This window comes from Sturnira hondurensis, unplaced genomic scaffold (genome assembly GCF_014824575.4).
Source record: "Sturnira hondurensis isolate 20B ecotype Veracruz unplaced genomic scaffold, ASM1482457v3 Scaffold0018525, whole genome shotgun sequence".
Taxonomy (NCBI): domain Eukaryota; kingdom Metazoa; phylum Chordata; class Mammalia; order Chiroptera; family Phyllostomidae; genus Sturnira; species Sturnira hondurensis.
Window position 1 is genome coordinate 1,595,530 of NW_028091156.1, and position 13,475 is coordinate 1,609,004.

Below are 13,475 nucleotides of genomic sequence, written 5' to 3' on the forward strand. Positions count from 1 at the left end.
TTCATAGGGTGCCAGGCCCGCTGGGTCAGACCCACGCCCTTGGTTTATCATACACACAGCCTTGACCTCCCAACCGCTGGCCAGCCTCGGTCTTCGGGCCCCAGAGCAGTTTCTGGAGACGAAGAGGGCTGTGTTCAAGCCCTGGGACTGCTGTGCAGCCTTTACAAGGCTGCCCTCGAGGGGGCCCTACTGAGTCTGTGCTCCCTCCCGGACGCTGCTGTGGATTGTAGCAGACGCCGGCTTCCAGAGCTCGGTGAGGCCGGCAAACTGGCTGGCAAACAGAAACCAGGTTCTGACAGGCAACCCCCCTCCGTGTGGGGTGAAGGCTTCTCCCACTGACCCCCAGCTTGTGCCCCTTTACCTCTAATTGGGGCCGACGGCCGGTCTCACCTCCAGATGAGCCTCCTTGAGGCTGGGAGGGAGGGAGAGAGCAAGTAGTAATCAGTCACCCTGCAGGTCACTCCCCACACGGGCTCCCTGGCAGGGCCATCCGATGGGGAAGAGGGGAGCTCCCAGGTTGCAACCCCGATACCACTCAGCGGGGTGCCTTGCAGCCCTTGTTCAGAAGTTTGCTCCCCATATTTCCTAAGAGTCTGAGAAGAACCCAGGGGCTGAGAGGCTTAGGGAGTGAGGGGAGATGGTCCCCCCCACCAGCAGGCACCCGGCCTCTCCAGCAGGGGAGGAAGCGTCTAGTAGGGCTCAGGGCCCACCTGTGCACAGGGGAACCTGTGGTTCGCGCTCCACCTTACAGTTGTTCAGTTGCCCTTGTTCACCCATCCTCTGCACCCCGCTGCTCCCCAGTGGTCGCCTTGCCTGGGCTTAGAAAAACCTCAAAAAAAAGGCCTTCCAGGAGACCACAGAGATCCACCAACCCCCAGGGTCCCTGAAGGCCCAGCGAGAAAAAGGCCTTTCTTTTCTTTCTAACTGGACTTTTGAAAAGCTGGAAATAGAAAATAAAAACGACCTTTAATCTCACTCCAGAGAGAACCACTTGTTATTTCTCTCTCTCTCTCTCTCGCATGCACGCACGCACACACACACACACACACACACGTGATCTTTCAGGAACTGGGGCACCATCCTGCACAGAGCCCTCTGGAATCTGCTCTCTTCCCTGAACGATCCTGCCAGGCACACTTCTCTCCCCAAATGGCCACGTGCTCTGCCGCCCGCCGCGTGATGGCTGGGCCGAGGGGTGGCATTTAGGCACCACTTATTCCCTGCCACTGGACCTTAAAACTGTGTCCACGTTTTTGCTGTGACAAACGACCCTATAATCAACATGCTGACCATAAGTCTCTCTTTTGCCTCTCTGACAAGTCCCTTAGGATGCATCCCGCGACCCGAAATCGCGGCAACAAGAGAAAGAAAACGCCTTGGTGAGGCGTGTTCTGCACACCGAGCGCGGCCACCTTCCAAAGGGCCCACCCTGGGTAACGGAACGAGAGTCCTCTGTTCCTCCCCAGCCTTCTGTGTCGTCAGTTCACTCATTTCTGCCTTCCTCACGGATACGCCAGGGAGTTCCAAAGTGGGGCGGCCCCACGTTCTTAGCTGTTGTGCTTCGTATATGAGGTAGGGTGTGTTTGTCCCTAACACTGGGCTTCTGGGGGTGGAGGGACCGCATCGCTAGCCTCTACCGTCTTCAGGGCTGTGGCTGGGCCTGAGAATTTTACTGACCTGATATGGATTACCAGAAGAAAAGCATCTACATCTATTTAAGTTTTACAAGACACAGGATCCTTCGTAAAGAGATAAAGACCCAAGAAGGCGGAGAACAAAGTTTTTAGACTACGTAGAACACAGAGAGGTGACTGTGGAAAAGGAACCAAAACACAGGGGGGAGTTGGAGGAAGAGGCAAGACTTCACCAAGGTTCGCTGGGACACGTGTCTCCAGACCCCACCTCCGTGCTGGTGACAAAGCACGTTTCTCTCCTCCTGGCGCAGACAGGACAGCTGTCACGTGGGAGTTCCTCTCCCATTTTCAGGAAGAAAATGCTCTTCTCTGCCCTGCGGTTTTCCAAATACCTTTATCTCAAAATAATCCTTAGGCCAAGGTGGCCTCTTTTGGGGTGACGCATTCTGCAACTGCTCTCTGGGGGGAGCTGTCCTGGGGGCCCTGACATGCGGCCTGACGCTTGGCCAAGTGGCCACGCAGCCTGGGTGCTGGCTCCGGGTTGACCTTGACAGAATGACCGAGCATCTCTGGGCTCAGATTCCCCACCTGCAGGAGCAGTGAAGCCTCAGCGGCCTTGCCTGGGTCCCCGAGCTTGTCAGCGGGTGAAAGAGGAGGCTGCACACTGAAGCGTGTCAGGTTCCGCCCAGCACTACGGGATGTAAAGTAGTACACTAACTAATTCCACCGGACAGCAACCCCTAGCTTCATTATCCGCTCAACTGTAACACGTTGGCGGACTAAACTACACCCCTCCGGCCACCAAGGTCCGAAATGCAAAGACCGTGTAAGGACACAGAACAGCCAACAGACCTCTTCTGAGAGATCTCCACCCCTTCCTCACAAAGATTTTCAATACCCCTCCCCCTACTGAAAGCCCCCCAACTCTGATGAAATGAACCTCAATACAGGAAGCCAGTTCTGCTAAAGGCGGGGGGGGGGCGCTGCTCTGCCTGGGGAGTAGCCTTCTCTCCGCTTCCCTCATAAACGCACTTCCACTTTAAACTCTGTGCTGGCTCACGTTTGAATTCTTTCCTGCGCGAAGCCGAGACCCCACAGTGGGTCGCACACCCCAGGGTCCCTGGACCCCCAGAACGCCTGCATCCAGCTCACGACTCCAAAGGGAGACATTTACGTTCATGCCCACCCCCCCCCCACCGTTTATACAGAACACTTTACCGTAATTATCACCCAGTAACACACCCGTCTTCATTCGGCAGCTGCCACGCCGGGGCGAGGCCCGGTGGCTCAGCACACCGCGTCATGCCCTGCGCCTTGGTGGCAGGTGGGTGAGCAGTGTGGTCACTACACCCACCCTGTCCCACCGCCGCCGTTCCCATGAGGAATGAACGTGGTGTGGGCTCCACAAACACTCTTCCCTGAGAAATGGTGGCTGATGGACTCGGGCCGCAGCTGTGTTCACACGCGAGCACGGGCTGGAGGAAAAGGCAGGACCCACCCTCGGAACGTGGGGCTACCCGAGATGGTCGCGCCCATCTGGGCCCACAGAGGCTGTCGTGGTTGGTATTTCCCAGAGCTCGCCCCCCGTGGCTCCCAAGGCAGGAAGGCGAGGGGCCGGTGTGCAAGGTGGCAGGTGGGGAGTATTCTCGCCCTTTAACTACGGCTGCGCTCTGTGTCCGGAGGGCACCTGGCAGCAGAGGCCGCTGGGCGAATGGCAGTGGGGACGTGATTATAACAAGCAGGGTGTCCCTGAAGCGCAGTCAGCACACGCTAACATACCTGCCCCCCCATTCCCCCCACACACACAGGGCGCACTCCCCTCTGTGGGTACACACTGGCCCTGGGCAAAGGCCGGTGCACTCAGCCGCCCTCCACTCGGTGTGGCTGGCAGCTCGGAAGGCACTAGCCCAGCACTGCCGACTCCTCGGAGCGTGACTCACTCAGGAGGAAAAAGAAAACATTTAGGCCTGGGAGACAGACTGGCCTTGGGGGGTGGCAGACCGGTGAGGGCGGGGACTTCCCATGAGAAGTAGAAAGGACATGGTGAGAATGGGGTCAGGGGCTGAGAGAGGACGCACTGCACCTTGGTCACCGTCACCGTCAGCCCTGGCCGCGGCTTCTGCCCCCGAAAGTTACCTGAACTGACTGCACCAGCACCCCCAATTCCCACCTGGTCCCCTTTCTTCCTGTGGACGTGTCTGGGGAGCCAGGGACAGAGAATACTTTCATTTACCACCCCTCCTTCCTTCTCCCACTGTGCTCGGCACCACGTGGGTTTTAATAGGAAGGCGGAGGGTGCTGCAAAACGCCTGAGCAAGCACCTGAGACAGTTGTGGGTGCTGCACCAGCGCGGAGAGGGGAGGAGCGACTTCACACCCCTGGGGCCTCGCACCACCTCCTGAGGTCATCTCGGCCCTCCTGTCTACAGGCAGCTGTGCTCCTGCAGCTGGTAGACGCGTGAGCACTTTCCAGCTCAGGGGACTTCTCTAGGGGAGGTGGCTTCTCCCTGTCCCTGAAGGAACAGTGTAGGGCACTCAAACAGGACAGACAAGGTGAGGAACTTGCCCCCATCTCAAGCTCCAGGGGGATGAGAGCTGGCCCCCTCCCCCACTGCATCACCCAGGGTAGGTGCACTGAATCAGCATCCCTCCATACGCACGCACACCCCCAGCTCTGCTTCCTAGAGAGCCCTGGCTAACACGGGCTGCTTCCCACCATGGCCGGAGACGCCCTGTTCCTCTCCCGAGAGCTCCCTCGGGGTTTGGGACAGGCCGATGGGGAGAAAGAAAAGCTCTCACTGGGACCGTCCACAGCAGCAGTGAGCACAGACACCCTCCTTTCCGCACCCGAACTGCTCTTCTCTAGTTGCAAAGGAAGGGGTCTCCAAGGTCCTTAGTGAACCCCCCGAAACACCTAAAGGGTAAATTGGGGATGCGTGAGTCTTCTCAACCCTGAGAGGAGCACAAATAGGTCCTGAGGGCATCTGAACCCCAACCAGGTCAGCCCAGTACAGCTCCACCCGACATGTCCGTCTGCTGGGAAGAGGCGGTGAGTAGTAACTCGTGTTCATACAGCACTTGACACTCTGCGAGGTGCCTTCCTACTTATTACTGTCTTTGATCTCCAGCACCGCCCCGCTGAGGTCAGTCTTAGCTCACGCCCTTGGACGAGGACCAGTCAGCAAGTGCGAAGGAAGGGGAGAGGGGCCCTCGAAAAAAACAGGCAGGACGGTTTGGTGGCTGCCGCATCCATGCTTCATTGCACAAATATTTACTGGTTACGACGTGGGGTCAGACGCGCTAGAAGCTGGGGCGACAACAGTCGTCCAAACCCTCACGGAGTTTATAGTCCAGCAGACACGGGCTCTGCCGTGTGCCGCTGCGAGGTGCCGCTGGCCCGGTCCAAGCGCATGCCAACCCAGCTTATCGGAGGCTTCCCAATCCTGAAAGATGCCCTCCTACGTGCCTCCTTGCTACCAGTAGCACAGTCATGACCACTCTCCCTCACGTGGTCACTGCCTGCTTTGTTCTCATTCTCCCCCTGTTGGCCTGGGGACTCCCTAGGGGCAGCAGCATCCTCCACCCAGCCCAGCAGAGGGTGGTGCCTAGAGGCCTCTGTTCTTCAGGCACGTTCACCCACCGATGACCTACTATGAGCCAGGCAAGGTGTCAGGAGCTGAGGCTACAGAGAGGAAAGAAATCCAGGCCCCTCGCTCCAGGGTTTGGAGTTTTCTGGGGAGAAAGATCAATGAAGAAGCAATTACTGTGATGTGATACGTGTTCCGGGGAATGAACAGACGGCAGCACAGCGCAAAGGAAGACCAGGAAGAAGGAGCAGAAAGTTCCAGGGCACTGGGGGAGAGAGGGACGGGACTGCCGGGAGCTTGGCCTGGCTGGAGGGCAGGAGGCCGGCAGGAGGGACGTGAGGCTGGATGCTCTGGTCAACGGCTGGGGCTGGCAAGCATGGGGCACGCGGTCGGTGGGACTGCACTGGTGCTGCCCTTGGATCTCATGCTAGAAAACCACGGAATCCCAAAATGCGCAGGTTGGAAGCCAACTCGGAGGTGATTTACTGAGTCCAGGTGTCTGTGGATTCGGAAGGGACTGCCCCAAGGTCACAAAGCTTAGGGTCCAGATGGGACACAGAAGTCACCTGTCCTGCTCTCTACATCACACCCCCCCACCCCCCGCGACGCCTGCACTTCCATCTTTGCAGGAAGAGCTTTCCACAATCTCTTGTGTCTCTGTGATGCTAGTCTCTCCCAGTCAGGATCTTTGCCTCCCCTACAGAAAATTCTCAGGAACCTTCTAGCATGTCAGCAACTTACTCTCAAATAGTTCAGGGAAAAAGCCATTTTTGTCCTGTACTTGAACATTTCTGGAATTTTGAGATTGTTTAAAAAAAATCCTAATAGGAATAAGATTAATGTATTCATCTGCTAGGAATGCAGTAAGTCAACACTGCAGACCAGTGGCTTGAACAACAGAAACATGTTTCCTCACCGTCCGAAAGCTGGAAGTCCAGAATCAGGGTGTCGCAGGGCTGACTTCCTCTGAGGCGTCTCTCCTTGGCTTGCAGATGGCTGCCTTCTTCTTCTTCTTTTTTTTAATTTATCTTTAGAGGGGAAGGGAAGGAGAGAGGGAAAGAAATATCAATCTATGGTTGCCTCTTGTGGGTCCCCCACTGGGAAATGGACTGCAACCCAGGCATGTGCCCTGACTGGGAATTGAACCACAGTCCTTTGCTTCGCAAGCCTGTGCTCAATCCACTGAGCTACGCCAGCCTGGGTATGGCTGCCGTCTTGATGCCTCTTCAAATGGCCTTGCCTCTGTGTATTCAAGTCCCTGTGGTTTCTTTCAGTGTATAATTTTTTTTATACATGTACCAGTCAGACTGTACTAGGGTCCACCCCAACAGCCTCACTTTAATGGAGTCACCTCTGTAAAATATTATTTCCAAGTACAGTTACATTCCAAGGTACTGCAGGGAATTAGGACTTCAACATGTGAATTTGGGAGGGGGGGACACAATTCGACCCATACAGTTCATTTCTTCATCCTTCCATCTCCTCTCTCCTGTAAGTCCACACCATCCGCCTTCTGGGGGTCAGCAACAGGGAGTCCCTAGGGCACCCCCCCGCCCCCGTCTCGAGCACCAGGCGCCGGGTCCTGGCAACTGACCACCCATCGCGGCTCTGCACGCTCAACTGAGTCTGCACTGCTCGACAGTGAGTTCTTGACTGCGCCCAACAGTGCCTGTTTCCACCAGGACATAGCACAGGGCCTTGCAGAGAACAGATACAGTCTCAATGGGTGAATGGGTTCAATAGCCACAAAACAGAGAATCCAAAGTCGCTAGAGAGAGCCAGCATAGCAAAGAAGTGGGTACTGTCTAATCTTTCAGGTTAGTTAAAAATGTGCACTCTATCCCGGGGAAGCACAAATGCACAGAGGGAGCCCAGGAGCACTGTTTTCATGTGGCTGTGGGGTGGGAGGAGTGAACTTGGCCCCGCACCTCGTAAAAATCCAGCCAACGTCCCATAGTCAGTGTATGAAAAACTACCCAAGTCCCCGGGTGATGTTTGTTGACAGGACACAATCAGTTTTCTTACCTGATTCTTGTTTCTCCTTCACATTCAGGACTGTGAACGCCTGTCCGGCCACTCGGACATTGATGTCAATATCTGTTTCTAGAACAGATTCTCAGAAGGCGGGACACTGCCGACCTGCCCTACCAGCCCCACATCTCACCAAACTCACACACCGCTCTGCGCAGGCGCATCCGAACCCTGAAATCTCTCTGAAAGCAAAGCATTCTACGGGGGAGGCTTGTTACTTTACAGGTTGTCTCACTAACTACCCAGCCAGACTTCCCCAGACTCTATCACACCAGAGGCCCTGGTCTCTCACAGCTAAGAAGTAAAATGCCTACAGGAGAAATGAGACAATCCGAGTGATTGAGCCTCTTGGGAAAAACAAAGAAAGAAAGGGTAGGAGGGAAGGAGGGAGGGGGAGAGGGAGAAAGAAAGAAAGAAAGGAAAGAAGGAAAGAAAGAAGGAAGGAAGGAAGGAAAGGAAAGGAAGGAAAGGAAAGGAAAGAAAGGAAAAGAAAGAAAAGAAAGAAAGAAAGAGTAATTCCAATTCATTCATAGTGGGTCATGCTTCTTAACTCAGCGACAGGGAAACCCCACCCAGGCAGAAATAACTCTGTCTCCATTATTCCACAATCCAGGGTTGTCTATGGTGATGTGAGTGCTCGTTTTTGTGAGAGAAGATCAGAGCGTGTGTCTTAATAACACAATCCTCTTGGTCCTACTGAAACGCAACATTAGTAACTGTGTTTGAGTGCAGTGTAACCCAGGGGGTGGCCAGGCCCCCTGCTGAGATGTTAAAGACCGTTATTAATGCAGACCCCTTCAAGGGCTGTAATTTGGGACTTGATTTGCCATAAAATTGTCCTGAGTGTCACCTTAGTCATCAGACATCATGTGACCCATGACAAACACTGAGCTAAAAGACGGCACCTCTTAGAAATTAATGTCAACTTGTCCCCGATGGTACAGAGGACCTAGGCACTGCATCTGAAGTGAATTTTGTGGTGCCCCGGAGATAATGAGGGGCTAAGCAGGATGCAGGCGCCCCACCCAGCTGCCTCAGCTGGGCCTACAGGGTCCCAGAGCAAAGCCCCCCACCCCCCCCCAAATGTCCTGGGTCTCAGCTCACCAGTCAACCCAGCACAACCTCACAGGCTGATTTTAAGGGTGCTTTTCTTTTTAACCCCGAATGTGCCCCAGCAAGGAATTTCCATTCTGATGCCAGATATGAAAGGCGGTTTAGAGGTCAAGCCTGGTCAAACAGAAGGCAGTTGGGCCAATTGTCAGGAGAACCCACATCGAGACCACCCGAGACAGCACCTCACGCCAACCAGATGGCTGTCACCAAAAAGTCGACAAGGAACAAGTGTGGGCGAGGACGTGGAGAAAAGGGAAGCCTGCTGCACTGCTGGTGGGAATGTCCCACCGTGGGAACCGGCACAGAGGCTCCTCGGAAAACTACAAATAGAACTACCACATGACCATTCCGGGCTCTTCCCGCCTCCAAATTAACCAGAGAGGAAGCAGGCTGCTGCTGTGGTTGGCCTGACTGAGCCTAGGCCCAAACTGTCGCCACACTACGCGAAAAAGGACGGTATCTGAGCCCAGGGGAGCCTCTGAGGTGCATCTTAGTGGTTGTTCGTCCAGGTTCATGGAAGACTGAAGTGACTCAAAAAGAGATGGACACTAGGGACTCAGACAGTTCAAGATCGAAACTGGCATCACTCCACCAGGTAAAGAACCTTCGCAGGGCAAGGTGAAGGCTAAAGGCGAGAAGACCACAGAACGGCTGCAGAAGAATGAATTTTTAAATAGCAACTCAACTCACAGCCTGCTGAGAATCAAGAATGCTGGGAAGGTTGGCCACGTTTAACCTCACAACTGGACCCTCGTTTACCGTGGAACAGAGTTCTTACAAGAGGTTTTGAAAATGTGATCCAATGGAACTCAGGGCAACAAATTAGAACAAAGTTAAAAAAAAAAAAAGGACAAACCGAGAGAATAAATATGGCACAGGGGAAATCTCCCCAATATATAAAAAAGCTAAAGATCAAGAAAAAAACCTCTAAAAAACATGACGGAAAAATGTACAAATGACATGTAAAGATAATTCACAAAAGAGAGACAAAACGTTTTCAAATATTTGAAGACATCCAACTTCACTAATAAGAAAGGACAATGTGAATTTAAACTACACCGAGGTACTATGCCTCATCGATTAGCTTAGGAAAAAATTCAGAAGCTGAACAGCCCAGTCTGGGGGCACGAGGAGGGGAGGAGGGGAGGTGGGGAGGTGGGGAGGCGGGGAGGCGGGGAGGCCGGAGGCCCCGTCGCACAGGCCCGCTGTGCGCCTGGCAACCTGGATGAATTACATGGGCTTTCACCCTCTGACTCAGCAAGTCCGCCACCAGGGAACGACCCCGAAGGTACATGTCCAGCAACACCCAACACCCCCCCCCCCCCGGAAAACACATGCACAGTGCCACTATTTGTAACAGCAACATTTATGTTGATATTTGCATAGCGGCACAAACCGACAACGGGGCAAACTCTACAGCTGAACACAAAAAGAAACAAATAAGCCTAACTGGACATTAAATGGATGACGTGTAATCACAGAGAAAAGAATCACGCGAGTAACTTTTGTTCTGACAATACGGCCTCGTTAGCCTGACAACAGAGAGCGCTGGCTGGAAAAGAATCTCCGGCTTCACCGAGTGCGGGGCTTGCGGTCGGCAGCGGGCGCAGTAGTAACTTCACAAGGAGGTGTGTGTCTGGGGGGAGCACCCACAGGGAAGGATGGGCAGCGCGGGCGCTGCGTTCTAACTGGCGGTGTCTGCGTAAACCCGTGATTTTAAAAAGGCCTGGAAAGCAGTGACAGCCCAGCGGCAACCTGCAAAGGCGCTGAGTGCAGGGCCCCTTGACAGTGGCTGTTCTGGGTCCAAGGTGCCCCCAAATGAGCCGTGTTTCCAGAACAACAAGAACACACGGGGCACAGGCTCCAACGGGAAATGGATTCCCGCAGCCAAGGCTGATGCCGCTTGAACGTCAGGAGGAGTAACCATGGTTTCAACTCTAACCTATCTGAATGTTTTTACAGAAAAAGGAAGAGGCTGAGCTAGACCTCTGAGAATGATGGGTACGATTAAGCTGGATGGAAAAGGGAATTTAGTCACCATGAAGGAAGCAAGGAGCTGATAGAGGAGGCAAGGACCCAGAGATTAGGGGCGGGGGCAAGGGGAGGCGGGGCTGGGCCAGCCAGAGTAGAAGCCTCACTTTCCCATCAGCAGAGTGTAAGATTCCGTAGTTCAGACCACCAGCACCGGTCTGAAGGTTGAACTTGGAGTAGAGCAGCAATGGGGCGCCACTGCAAGTTTCTGAGCAGGGAGATGTACGGGGGAAATGGTGGCATTTTAAAAGCACTTCCGAGGACGAACAGCTAGAGCTCATTCCCTTCACCACGAAGAAAGGGAGAACCCATGGCTGTGTTTCTGGGCTGCAGAGCGGCGGGGCGGGGCCACCGCCACACAAAGGGCCGGGCACTGGTCTCCAACACCTACACGGACTGCACACCAGCAGCAGCTGATGCCTCCAGATCTCACAAAGGTTAGGGGCCATCTCCCTTTGGGGTGCTGTCGCTGGTCCGTCTCAGCCACCTTGAGCTCTGACAGGCCTCAGGCAAAAGGAGGGGGCTCCGAGGTTTTCCTTGAGCTTCCACCCGTGACTGTGAGCCATAGGATGGCTTGCTCTCCCCCACGCAATGCCTGGAACCTTCTCCCTGCGGAATCCCAGGGGCCTACACGGAGTGAGAGTGACGTCACTTCCTGATGGGGCAGCGAAGATTCTCAGGACCTGGTTTAGGAGTGGGCTCCCAGTGAAGGAGCTTCTCCTTCAGTCGCCCTGCAGTGAAGCTCGGGGGCGGGGCCTCCGGGGGGGCCGCCCTCTCTGCCTGGCGGGGGGAGGGGGGGAAGGCCTGTGCTGTGGGGAACAGGTCCCCGGGTAGCCTTCCTTCCCGGCCCTGTTAGCATGTGTATGGCATGGCTATAAATTATGCCCGGCGTGTTCATTTTCAGCTTAAATGTGTTCTCATCCCAGAGGAGCCACTAATGGCGTCAGGTTGCTGATGTGAACACAGCCCTCGCTACAGTGACTCTGGATTAATGAAATGGCAGCCACAGAGGCTGGGGCGGCAATAAATCCTCAGCCACTGGTGACAGGCATTTGAAATTAGGCTCTCCACCCACTTCCCTCGCCTGCGAAAGGATTCTGCCGTGAAGTCGCTCGGTAAATGTTTACCATTGCCTAGATGTTCGCTCTCTGCGAAAAGTCGACGCATGCAGGGCCCCCTCCTTGTAGGGGCCCTGTCCTCGGAAAACTGGGAGCCGGCTCAGAGGGATTAAGAGCCTATCATGCTTTCTCCAGGAGGCGTGAAGGCAAATCCCTTAATCCAGGATCACCACTGACTGATAAATTTCATTCAGAAACTTGGCGAATGCAAGGTTCTCTCAGTGGACTCTGCCCCTTTGGCATAGGAGACGGCCCCCGCCTTCTGTTACGGCTTTTCCTAATGAATTTTAAGTGAGGAACCCAGAACGCATACAACTCAACACCAGGAAGAAAAACAACCCAATTAAAAAATGGGCAACAGACCCGAACAGACACTTCTCCGAGGAGGACACACAGAGGGCCCAGAGACACATGAAAGGATGCTCAGCATCACTAGCCATCAGAGAGATGCAAATTAAAACCACAATGAGATACCACTTCACACTGGTCGGGACGGCCATCATTAACAAATCAACAGACAACCGGTGCTGGGGAGGTTGCGGGCAAAAGGGAACTCTGGTGCACTGTTGCGGGGAATGCAGACGGGTGCAGCCACTGTGGAAAACAGCATGGAGTATCCTCAGGAAAATAAAAATGGAACTGCCTTTTGACCCAGCGATTCCACTGCAGGGAAAATACCCTAAGGATCCTGCAACACAAAGTCAAAAGAACTCATGCAGCTCTGTGTCTGCAGCAGCATTATTCACAATAGCCAAGATCTGGAAGCAGCCTAAGTGCCCATCAGTACACGAGTGGATCAAAACCGGTGGTGCGCTTATACGGTGGAACTCTACACAGCAGACGGAAAGAACTCTTACCTCTGGCGACATAATGGCTGGAACTGGAGACTATTATGCTAAGTGAAATAAGCTAGTCTGTGGAAGAAAAATATCATATGATCTCATTTATAAGAAGAATCTAATGAACAAAATAAACTAACAATCAAAATAGAATCAGAGACACGAAAACATGGAACAGACTGGCAACTGCCAGAGGGGAGGTGGGAAGGAGATAATGGTGGAAAGAAAGAGGAAGGGATCAAAGAATGTGTGTGAATGGTCCACGGACATGGGCCACAGGGTGGGGATTGACTATAGGAGTGGGGGGTGGGCTGGGAGGACGACAGAGGGGGAGAAATTGGAACTGTAATAGAATACAATAATAATAAACAACAAAAAGTACCATCAGGTTACATAAAGGAGGGAAAAAAATAAAAATAAATAAACGAGGAACCAAAACGATTCCCACCAGTGTTTTCGAAAGGCAGTAAGTCTGCATTTCATTAGAAGGACCCCAGGGGGTCCATTGGTGGGCTATAGGGAGTCCAGGAATCCCTGCTCCTGAAAGCATTGTTCACATGTAGACGTTTTTCTAGAAAGAAGGTCTAAGGATCTCGTCGAGCTCACTGAATGTTCCGGGACACCAAATCAGCGTGAGGGCTGCTATGGCAAACCGCACGGGCGGCCACGGTTTCTCCCCCGGCATGGCACACGCACGGTCTTGCGGCGGGACCCAGCAAAGGCACGGCTGCACAGAGCCTGGGCCAGTCCAGGAGTCTCCAGCCCCAAGTGCGGACGTGCCAAATCACGAACAAAACCCACTCGTGATATTTTGGTGTCTTCATCGTGCATTCAAAGCCACCTGACACCAATGCTACGCCAGCCAGTGTGCACTGTAAGGACAAGGGGCNGAAGGTCTAAGGATCTCGTCGAGCTCACTGAATGTTCCGGGACACCAAATCAGCGTGAGGGCTGCTATGGCAAACCGCACGGGCGGCCACGGTTTCTCCCCCGGCATGGCACACGCACGGTCTTGCGGCGGGACCCAGCAAAGGCACGGCTGCACAGAGCCTGGGCCAGTCCAGGAGTCTCCAGCCCCAAGCGCGGACGTGCCAAATCATGAACAAAACCCACTCGTGATATT